The following is a 9,079-nucleotide window of genomic DNA, read 5'->3' on the forward strand; positions in this document are numbered from 1 at the left end:
AGCAGATGTCAGTCATCATTACCATAATTAGGTGTAAAGCTATTTACCAGTCATCACACAAAGAAAACACATATATCTCCAGGAAGCATAAACTCTCTACAACAAGATGGAAAATATTCGGGGGGGGGGGGTACGTGGCGGGAACAGACAGTGAGGTGCTTTCTTTTGCACCTGGTTCTTCTCAAGGACATTAAGGCAGACTGAAAACGAATGAAGAGAACTTGAACTTCGAGACTCCCTCGGGGAAGGAAGGGGGATAGGCGGCTGTATTGAGGATCCATTGACCCCCAGAGCCAAGCTGGCTCATTCCAACTCTTGAGAGCTGACTGTGCCCTCCAGGCAACTCCCCGTTTGGGTTCAGCGATACCCAGCGCTGGCCGCTTGATAATGGCCTTGGTGGGATTGTTTGCACCACAGAAATCGGCAATCGCTATAAAGCAGGGCTTCCCTCACCCTCAGGAGAGCCAGTTGTTCAAGATTTACCAGCACACCGCTGGGTCCACGGCCCAGTGGTCCACCGAGAGGAGCGGGAAGCAGCTGAAACCGCCTTTTACAAATTTGGAAGGAGGGTGGAGCATGGACAGCAGCGGGCAGATGCACGGACCAAGAGAAAGATTCAGGACAGTGAAGGAAGTCCAGCATTGGGAGTTTGGATGCAAGCCCTTTCTCCATCGTTCACCACTTTTGACATTTAGCGGAGACTTGTGACTTGGTTCTAAGAATTAATCCACGTATGGTACTGGAGCAAATTATCCTCACAGATACTGACTGTACGTGTCAATCTAGCAACCTCAGAACTTGTGCAAAGGTTTAGTCACCGCGAGGACGGACACAGACACAACGTGTATTGTCAGATGGTATGTTTTCGAACGACACAATGTCCCTCAACAGGAACTCTCTAACTCTGTTATGGTGAGCCCATATAAGTAGAAACTGCAGCTTTTAAACGGTCCCCTAAAAACTTAATTTCTGCTGTTATGAGACAAGAATCAGGATAAAAAGTAAGAAGAACATGTCACAAAGCAGAGTGATTTTAATGATCGAAGCTCTATAACATGTAAATGCCTCAAAGGTTATAGAGGAATTAATTCTGGTGGGGTTGATGGTAACTTTTCTTCTTTTGGAGCTTTTGTATATTTTCTGATTTCTCTGTAATGAGAAGGTATTTCTTGCAATAAGAAAAAAAAGAAATCCTTTTTTATTATTATGATGATGAAGTAAACTCTACCCCCAACATGGGGCTGGAACTCACGACCTAGAGGTCAAGAGTCACATGCTCTATTGACTGAGCCAGCCAGGCAACCCAAGAAGTGCTATTTTTTTTTTTTTAAGTGATTTTTGGGCACCTGGGTGGCTCAGCTGGTTGAGTGTCTGACTTCGGCTCAGGTCATGATCTCATGGTCTGTGAGTTCAAGCCCCAAGTCGGGCTCTGTGCTAACAGCTCAGAGCTTAGAACCTGCTTCTGATTCTGTGTCTCCCTCTCTCTCTGCCCCTCCCCTGCTCATACTCTGCCTCTGTCTCTCAAAAACAAATAAATAAAATATTTTTTAATAATAATAATGTGATTTTTTCCAATGAGATAACGAGAGAAGTTAAAACCTAAAATGTAGTTATTAATTAATTAAGGAAGGAAATGTAATACCCAACGTTAACAGCATCGCTTGTACCTGAAGAAACAGCCATAACCAGTTCTTTCTCCTTCTCCTCCTCTTGTTTCTTCCTCTCGCAACATAATATCTACTCATATTTACTAAGCGTCTACCATGTACCAGCCCTGGTACCAGGTAAGTGAAATCCATAACTTATTTATTGTTTGGGGGGGGAGGGGAACCCCTGAAATAGTTACTATTGATATCTCCACTGCACAGAGGCAAAAACAGAAACTTACAATGTAAATAACTTGCCCAAATCCTCACAGCCAGTAAGTGCCAGACCCCATATCAAACCCCGGTGAAGCAAAGCACACATTTTGTGCAGATAACGCACAATCGAGTTCATGTTTACTACTCAGGCAGTCGCGCCTTTAAGGAAAGGGCAGGCTTAACACTGGAAGCTGAGATCACTTCACATTTTCGGTGCCCTCCGATCCCTCGGGCTGTGATACTAAACATACCGGAAACAGACATTGTAACATAATGACCCACTGCTGCAGGTAGTTAGTCTAAAACATAAAAGAACTTGTCGTCTGTACCCTACCAGCATGCCTTAGAGGCAGCCAACAGGGATTTTCATTGGTCGGTCAATAACTAATTATTGAGCACCTCATGTATACTAGATATGGTAAACACAAGCTCTACCCTCGCGGAGCTTCCAAGAAGAGCGAGGAACTCCGTAGGCAAGAGATGAGCGCTGTGATGGAGAGCCACGGGGTTCACGGGGAGGCGGCCACTCTCTCCTCTGGCGCAGCAAGGGGCACGCTGGAAGCTGGGCTCAGTCACAGCTAACCTGACCATCTTTTTTGTAACACTGACTACGCGCAGCAATTCTTTTAATCCCTTCTCTAGTCTTTGCGCCCGCCCTTCCAGATTTCCAACTGGACAAGACCAGGATTCCTGCAAAATGCCTCTTGGCAATATGCCCGGAGTTCTAGACCTAGGAAGGGGTGCGGCGTGGTGATTGCGGCAGTGGCCTTTCCGATGCGCTGCTTGAAAGAAACACTAATCAAACTCCCCCTGCTCGACCCCTGCTCCTTTAATAAAAGCAGGATCTTTCCCTCCTGGATTCCCAGGAACCACCCTACACCCACACACCCTCAGGGGACCCAAGGATTGCCTGTTCCCCTTAGGCACTGGCCCTGTGGCCTCTGGCTGGCTCTCTGGGCGCACATCCGCAGCGGGAGCCTCTGCGCCAATACGCGCATCGCCCAGCAGAGGGCAGGAGTGCACAATGAAGCTGGTCCCTCTCGCGTTAGGAAAAACCAGGGGAGGCCCAAGGGCACAGATCGACCGGCATCGAGGCAGATTGAAGTCCAGAATAAATCATGGCCCGTGTGCTGTGTGCCTGACAGCATGAGAAATATTCTGCCCCCAGAGTCCACATGCCTGGGCCCTAGTGTCAGTCCGGGAGTCAGTCACTTCCCCCACGGGCCTCTCCATAACCAGTTGTGATCAGACCAACACTTGTGGTTCTTAATATTCGACTGCAAGACGCCTTCAGCAATAGCCATCAAGAAACTTAGGGGGAGAAAAAAAGCTCACTTACACGTCCTGGAAATGACGTAGCACACCTGACTCGCCGAGCAAGGTCACAGGTAGAGAGAGCAGGCCTGGGGTTCTGCTTTCATCGCGGTGGTGGGTGGGGGCCCAGGGTGTCTTGGGTGAATTTAAAACAGAAGAGTGGGAATTTAAAGCGCCAAAGGAGGAAGAACAGGTGGCCCCAAGTGTCAGTTACCCACGGCTGAAATCAACCAAGATCTCTGAAACAAAGGAGCCAGCCTGGGGGCTGGAGGGTGGGGCGCCTGGTGTTTATCTGGTCACCTGGCTGCCAACATGTTTATTGGAAATAGCTGTGTTTGAAGTGGGTGCCCCTTTGAAGTGGACGCCTAGGCAATCAACGCTTAAATCAGGCATTTGCAAGACAAAGAGGAAAAAAATTGACTGTCAGAGTTTACACTATAGGGTTTCAGTTCCCCCAGGTGCACGGTGAGGGGGTGAGGGCGTTATCCTCTATGACCCCAGATTTGATTTCTCCTGGAAATTTCTGCGATACTACGCCCTCACCTATCCCAAAGCAACGCCTGAAGTCCTGATCTTGCTGAAATGCCCATTGGAGGATGTGTCTCCCCAGTTTATAATCTGGCAGCGGAGTGAGACTATGAAAGCGTCCCCACCTGGCTGCTCCAAGTGTCTCCAAGCACCTGGGAGGAGGTCTTCTTCCCGTGCCTGAGGGTCAGAGGGAGGGGCGGCTGTAGTCCTGGTACTAATAATAAGCTAATATTTATAGATGTGCCAATTAATGGGCAAAGCACTTTACATGAATTAATCCGTTAACTCCTCCCACCAAACCCCTTATCCAGATGAGGTCACAAAAGCCACCGAGAGATTAAATTGCCCGAGAGGGTGCTGATGGTGATGGTGGTGAGCTGGGATTTGAACACCAGGGAGTGATGTACAGCTGTTTTCTGTTGTTGAGCTCAAGGACTTAGGGGATGGGCGAGGAACTGCGCGAAGACAACTATGGCTCCTTATTTGGACCAAGATTGGTTCATTCGTGCCCTCACTCACACCCCCTCTCCATAAAGATACACCAAGTGTCCACTACGTCCTGGGAGCTTCCGGAAGCCCTGGAATCCATATATTTGCGACGATGACATCCTATCCGTCAGGTGGCTTTTCTCCCACAAAGCTCAGGAGCCTGGGGGCAAGACAGATTCAACACCGATCAGAGTTGTGACTTTGCTGGGTAGGCACAGTGCAAAGTAGGTAGGCTTTGGGGAGGTGGCGAAGAATGCTAGGGAGACAATGGTTCAGACAATTGACCACGAGGTTCAACTAAAAACACGAGTTTTTGCCCCCTGAGCTGCAGCTGGTCAGGATTTTATGAATCTGCCCCCCACCCCAGCTCTTTTCCAGAACAGCCTGTATTCTACAACGCTAAATGGGCCAGTTGCACCAGAGGAACAGCCAGGACCACAAGGTTCCATCCTCGCTTTGCCGCTGACCATCTGTGCAACCTGGAAAAACCATCCGCTACATCTGAGCTTGTTTCCTTCATCTATAAAACGACACACGCTTTGGCTCAATTACTAGACACATATCTCTGAGCCAAGTTAGAATGTGCCTGGCACTGTGTTTGACCCTGAGGACAAAGAGTTTCCCTCCCCCAAGAGTTCAAATTCTAACACGTTCCAGATATTTTTAATCTATCATTGTATAAAACTGGCCCCACCTCTGATAGAAGTTTCTACAAGACACAACAACTACTGTTCCTAATAGTCTCTGCTTTAGGACACCTAATTTGGGCTCAACTCTACATATGAATTATTTTTGTGATCCTTCACCATAATCCTCTGGAGCAGATAGAATGATTACGTCCACTTTACTGAGGGAAAAACTGAGGATTACAATGATTCAGTTACTTACCACAAGTCACACTGATAGTAAGGTAGCAGAAGCAGAACTCAAACATAAGCCTAACCCCTGTGGAAACACAGAACAAGGGACCCAGCTCTTCCAGGGCGTGAAAATCCAAGCCAACAATTTCAGATGATGCCTGCCTGCCTCCATTCCCGAGAATGAGTTGTGCTAATCTTAACAATTCCTCTCCTAGAATTAAATTTCTCTACTGACTCCTCAGTCCTTAACTAAGAAAAGTTGGCTTAATACACAGAACTGGAATTCAAGGAGATGCGATTTCTTCAAAGCTTTCCCATAAATTTTGGTCCAGAGCTCATCAAAAGTGATGTGAAAAGATGCGAAATGTTCATTTGATACGTTCCCCAAAAAATAACAGAGGCTTGTCTTAGCTAATTCATAGCTGTTGGTTGAGCAATGCCATTTATTTCCAGGGCCTGCTTGGATACGGCACATTTATGGAAAGGGGCTGTCAGCGCTAATTGATCTGTCATATGCCCAAAAAGTCCTACAGAATCTGAAATGCTGACAAGTTTAGATTTAGTGGAAAACATCTGCAAATCACAGATCTTTTAATATTAACTAACATGGAAAAAATTTCAGCTTCAATGACTTAGTAACTCCCTGAGCCATCTTTAAAGTCTGTGTTCTTTCCTTCCCTAAGCCAAAGAAAGGAACAGCTTTCAAAGCTATGTTCAAAAGAGAGTACAGCCCAGCGCAGGGAATACATAGTTGGTATTGTAACAATGTTCAACGGTCACACGCGGTAGCTACATTTGTGGCCAGCAATGGCATAGGACTTGTCCAGTCACTGTTACCCACCTGAAACTCATGTGGCATTGTGTTATAGTATATACTGTGCTTCAATTAAAAAAATAATGAATCCAGGGGCGTCTGGGTGGTTCAGTCAGTTGAGCATCTGACTTCCGCTCAGGTCATGATCTCATGGCTTGTGAGTTCGAGCCCCACGTAAGGCTCTGGGTTGACAGCTCAGAGCCTGGAGCCTGCTTCAGATTCTGTGTCCCTCTCTCTCTCTGCCCCTCCCTCGCTCATGCTCTCTCTCTCTCTCTCTCTCTCTCTCTCTCTCTTAAGAATAAATAAAACATTAAAAACATTTTTTTTAAATGAATCCATTAAAGAGGGTACAACCAAGATGGCTGTTATATAATGTTTAACATGACACTTTAGATACTCCAGCTAACCTAAACAAATTTTAGTAGGCTAGGGATCATTTTTTAAAAGTTTTTTTTTTAATTTTTTTTTTCAACGTTTATTTATTTTTGGGACAGAGAGAGACAGAGCATGAATGGGGGAGGGGCAGAGAGAGAGGGAGACACAGAATCGGAAACAGGCTCCAGGCTCTGAGCCATCAGCCCAGAGCCCGACGCGGGGCTCGAACTCACGGACCGCGAGATCGTGACCTGGCTGAAGTCGGACGCCCAACCAACTGCGCCACCCAGGCGCCCCTAAAAGTTTTTTTAAAGGTATAGTTTATATAGCATCAAATTCATCTAAGTGTACAATTCAGTGATTTGTTTCCTAGGAAATTTTCAGAATCTGTGCAGCCATCACCCCAATTCAGTTGTAGAACATTCTGTCACCCCCAGGGGCCGCCCTGCGTGCCAGCTTGGACTTCCCCTTCATTCCCACGGCCAGACCCAGAAATCCCTAGTCTCCTTTCTGCCGCGACGTGTCTGCCTTCCCTGGACGTTGTCATCTACATGGGATCATACGAAACGTGTTTGCATCTGGCTTCTTTCTCTTGGCTTGTGGTTTTGAGGTCATCCATGTTGTAGCGTTGAATAGAAACGAGTTCCTTTTTACCTGCCTGTAGGGTTCCATTGTATAGATGTAGCATGTGTTGTGTATTCATTCACCAGCTGAGGGCACGTCGGTTGTTTCCTTGTTTTTTTTTTTTTCTTTTTTTTCCCAGAGGGAGAGTGCAAGCTGGAGAGAGGGGCAGAGGGAGAGAGAAAGAGAATCTCAAGCAGGCTCCACTGTCAGCACAGAGCCCAACGCAGGGCTCACGCCCATGACCCTGGGATCACGAACTGAGGTGAAATCAATAGTCAGACGCTCGGGGCACCTGGGTGGCTCAGTCGGTTAAGTGTCCGACTTTGGCTCAGGTTGTGATCTCGCGGTCCGTGAGTTCGAGCCCCGTGTCGGGCTGTGTGCTGACAGCTCAGAACCTGGAGCCTGCTCCTGATTCTGTGTCTCCCTCTCTCTCTGCCCCTCCCCCATTCATGCTCTGTCTCTCTCTGTCTCAAAAATAAATAAACATTAAAAAAAAAAAGAGAGACGCTTAACCAAGTGAGCCAGTCAGGCACCCCTCCACTTTCTGACAGCTGTGAGTCAGGCTACTGTGAACATTCGTCGACAGGTCTTTGCTTGGACATAGGTTTTCACTTCTCTCCAAGGGATACCTGGTAATGGACTGGCTGCGTCATGCACTCAGTGTATATTTCACTTCCTTTTCTACTTTGTTTCACGTTCTTTTTACTGGTAACTTTTTAAGAAACTGTCACACCCTTTTCCAAAGCGGCTGTACCCTTTTGCATTCCCAGGCTGGTCATTTATTTATTTTTTTTTTTTCAACGTTTATTTATTTTTGGGACAGAGAGAGACAGAGCATGAACGGGGCAGGGGCAGAGAGAGAGGGAGACACAGAATCGGAAACAGGCTACAGGCTCTGAGCCATCAGCCCAGAGCCTGACGCGGGGCTCAAACTCACAGACCGCGAGATCGTGACCTGGCTGAAGTCGGACGCTTAACCGACTGCGCCACCCAGGCGCCCCAATTTTTAACAAGACCCATTCACAGGAGCATGAGTTTTCCAGTTGTTGCATTAACTCCGCAATGTTGAGAATGTCAACTATCTTTAATCCGTTAGAGGCTTTCTGGTTTTGAACTGCTTCAAACTTTGCTGTCGCTCCCCGGGAAGGACGAGTTTCAAAAGAGAACATTAAGCCTCTTGGTAAAGGACCCAGTAATTACATATTAACAGAGAGGGAGGGAAGCAAACCATAAGAGACCCTTAAGTACAGAGAAGGAACTGAGGGTTGATGGGGGAGGGGAGGAGAGCACGGGGGAGAGGGGAAATGGGTGAGGGGCACTGAGAAGGGCACTTGTGGCATGAGCCCTGGGTGCTGTATGTAAGCAATGAATCACGGGAATCTACCCCCAAAACCAAGAGCACACTGTATACACTGTAGGTTATTGACAATAAATTATATTAAAAAAAAAGAATCCAGTAATTATATATTTACATTGTCACCCCCCACCCCTTCACACTTCCTCACTGTTCTTCTAGCAGCTTTCTGGTTTCTCCTACCGGTACCATGCTACTATGGTGAAATCCAGCCTCACCTCTAAACCTGAGTCAAGACCCCTTTTTCAGGGAGACGGGAAGACAGTGTGTATCTTTTGCTGCTGTATAAATTCCCAGCCTCTCTCCGGAAACTATATTTTGCTCACCTCTGTGTGCTCAGTACCCAGCACGGACTTTGCTTCATTGTATGCGCTCGGTAGTAGTCTATGGATCAATGAAAGAATCTACGAGCACAGAACATGCCTCTCTGTTGAGCTCACCACCATGGTCTTAATCTCAAACAACTGAAACCTGTTGCAAATGCAGATCATGAAAGACTCAAATCTCCGCCTAGGTAACTTTTTAATTTTCTTCGAAAATACCTAGGAACTGAACCAAGCATTGACTTAATCCCAAGGGTCCAAAGGAGGCTGTGAGTGAGCTCTAGAGAAAGGCTGCCTGTTCCGTCCCTCATCCGCTTTGTGGCCTTGGTCTAGTTACTTAATGTCACTAAGCGTCAATTTCTTTCTCTAAACGCATTGCAGTGAGGATTAAATGAAATAATCCACAGAAATCCCTAAGTTATTTTATTATGTCACCATTCTCACATTTCTTGCATATTTACTAACGTCATTGATTCGAGCGTGGAGGTAGAGGTGTCTTGCTTATAAAGACAATATCCCACGGGCCCTGCTGAAGC

Source organism: Herpailurus yagouaroundi, unplaced genomic scaffold, assembly GCF_014898765.1.
Source record: "Herpailurus yagouaroundi ecotype Mexico unplaced genomic scaffold, PumYag 190, whole genome shotgun sequence".
In the NCBI taxonomy this organism is placed as follows: domain Eukaryota; kingdom Metazoa; phylum Chordata; class Mammalia; order Carnivora; family Felidae; genus Herpailurus; species Herpailurus yagouaroundi.